The sequence below is a fragment of the Lycium ferocissimum genome, chromosome 4, assembly GCF_029784015.1.
Source record: "Lycium ferocissimum isolate CSIRO_LF1 chromosome 4, AGI_CSIRO_Lferr_CH_V1, whole genome shotgun sequence".
Lineage (NCBI taxonomy): Eukaryota > Viridiplantae > Streptophyta > Magnoliopsida > Solanales > Solanaceae > Lycium > Lycium ferocissimum.
Window position 1 is genome coordinate 42,427,216 of NC_081345.1, and position 2,934 is coordinate 42,430,149.

Consider the following 2,934-nt stretch of genomic DNA (forward strand, 5'->3'; position numbering starts at 1 on the left):
TATATAGCTAGGCAGTGGTTGATTAGCAGACCAAACATTCGCATCACATAAGTATGATCAATCCAAACTAAACATGATTGCCGGTTACTGAAATGTAGACTAGTCATTTGTATACTAACTAAACATGAATGAAGATTTATTATAATGCAAACAAGAAGATAATCAGCCACAGGGGATTCGGCTATATTAAGATGCTTAGCAGGATAAGAAACGAAATCAACTGAACTAAACTAACACCAAAAACTTATCAGAACCAACTCATGGACTAGGATAGAGACATTAAGGATAGCACAGAAAACAACTTCTGGAAATCTGATTCCCTTTAAACATACAGAATTAATTTTCACTCTCATAATCATACTTTTTACCCATCTCGGATGAAGAAACAGTGGAAGGACGAAACCCTTTATAAAGAAAGAATTTGTTCATATGGGCTTAAGCTAAAACACGCAGTTAAAAGAGGTTTAAACCAGGTAAAATACAGTCATGCTTAATTATAAAATCACTTATCGTATAAGGCTTCACTGGATTAAGCTAATTTAGGCAGGCCAGATGATTCAAATACTAAGCAAACAGAAGGGTCTTTCTACTTCAACTATGATTACAGTTTCAAATTGAACAAATAAACTAGGACACTTTGAGTGTAAATTTTATACTAATTACGACACTAAGCAGAATAGACTTAATGACTAAATATGGTGTTACACCAACTACTATACTAAGCAAATAAACTAAAAGGCTGAACACAGTTTTCTTACTATTAACTGCAACATTAAGCAAAACAAACCAAGTAGCTAAACACATATCAAACTACTCATGATTGCATAGGAGACAAAACCAAAGTAAACAAAGGGATGAACCAGATCTGCTCAACTTTAGCAACTTGAGGGATGAGAGGTACGCGAGTATATATTTGGATGATAACAGACTTATTCGAGACATAAAGGATAATCTTGGGTTGAGAATACATTGAACCATAATAAAACATCAACTTCTAGATTTCAATCAGACCAGTCACAACATTACATCCACTATAACAATATACTAACAGAACCAATACTCAAGCAAATAATAGTCTAAACTGGACTCCCACATATTGGCAATCAGATCCAAAATTAACATATCTGAATTCTACTTTAGATCATTCAACTAACGCAAGACACATGCTTAATAGGGACAAATTACACAATGCTTTCGTACATATTTAAACTAACAGGCTGGTTTATAAGTATAAGGCAAACTAAACATTAATCAAGAGCATTCAAACATGTCTTAAACTGGACAAACATATAATGAAGGCGAACTAACAACAAGAAACTAAATGAGACAATGAATCTACATCATATAAGCATTTAAATACGCCCTAAGCGACATGTTGAGTTAAACAACAAATTAGGCATGGAAACACACTACATACCAGAACTGGAAGATAAAAAAAATATGAAGTTTAGTGACCTTGGACTAAAGCAAACATCACTCTAAAACCAGCAAGCTAATCATACACACCAACTTATATTAACATAAAATCATTTAACTATGGATTTGTATTAATATTCAGCTAAAAAACGAGCTCATGATTTACTGAACTAAAGAGGAATCATACTAATATGGAGGATAGCTAACAGTAAAGGCTTCATATAGGTACAAATGACTCAAGTTACTACTAATCAACTATTTTGCAGGTACAAGTGATCATTAAGCACGACCCATGACAAATATTGTTACATAAGATTCTGATCAATAAGCTAATAACTAATCAAAATTACTCATATCGACAGATGCTAAGCTAAATTAACTTAAATTAAACCATAATGATCACATAGTAATCGCTAACTAACCTGCAGACACTTAAGAATTTCATACGAAATTAAACGAACTTCTAATCCTAAACTCACTAATATGCTAAACTAACAATTAATCCAACCTTAACAATCGTCAACATTCGTAAACATACTAAGACACTATAAATTCAACTAAGGAAGCTTTTTTTACCTTCTTCGAGTGCAGCGAAGTGAGGCTTCGAGTCTTCGAACTACCTCGAAACAACACAAACTTCGAGCTCTCGGCACTCAGATTCGAACGAGCAAAAACAGAATGGATTTAGTATTTTTGAGATGATATCAAGAAAACTGAAACTAATGTTTTAGAAGGAATTTGAACGATTGAAGACTTTGTATTTTTTGGGTATTCAAAGGGACTAAGATAACTCCTATTTTCAGAGATTCGAAGCAGCTAAGAATAATCTTTTCTTAGGGGGTTTCTGCGATTCCCAAGCCTCTGAGTTCTTGGGGAATCTCCTGAATCAAAAAAAAACCCTCCTCTAAATGGATCAAAAAGTCAGTACTTATAGGAAATTTTTAGGGTTTTCGTTTGACAAGAAGAGAGAGAGGAGCGGGGGACAAAGGGAAGTGGAAGGGAGCGGCGTGGGGAACAGTGGAAAGTGGGAGCGGGGTGTAGGCGGCGGTGGTGGGGGATGCAGATGATGAAGGAGAAAAAGAGAGAAGAGGAAGAGAACGAAAGGGGGGGGGGGGGTGTCGGCTGAAGGAAAAAATATGAAACCTAAGGTTTCATATTTTGTTAAAAAAGGTAGTTGGGCCGGGTCGGGTACAAATTAAACGGGTATGGGCTGGTCCGTTTGGGTAATTATTTGGGCTGGGGTGAATAAAAAATGTGGGCTGGGAATAAAATGTGGACTGGTCTGAAAATTGGGTTGGGGTGAATAAAATTGGGTAGTGGGCTATGAAAATTGTTTTGGGTTAATCCGAAAATATTGGAGGTGAATTGGGCTCGTATTTGAACTAATAATAATAATAGCTAGTAACCGTAATAGAATAATGAAATTAGATATTGATAAGAGGCTAATAATTATAGTAAAAAAAATATAAATATTTTTTAATTTGTCAAAAATATTAGAAGCGTAAATAGGTATTTCGG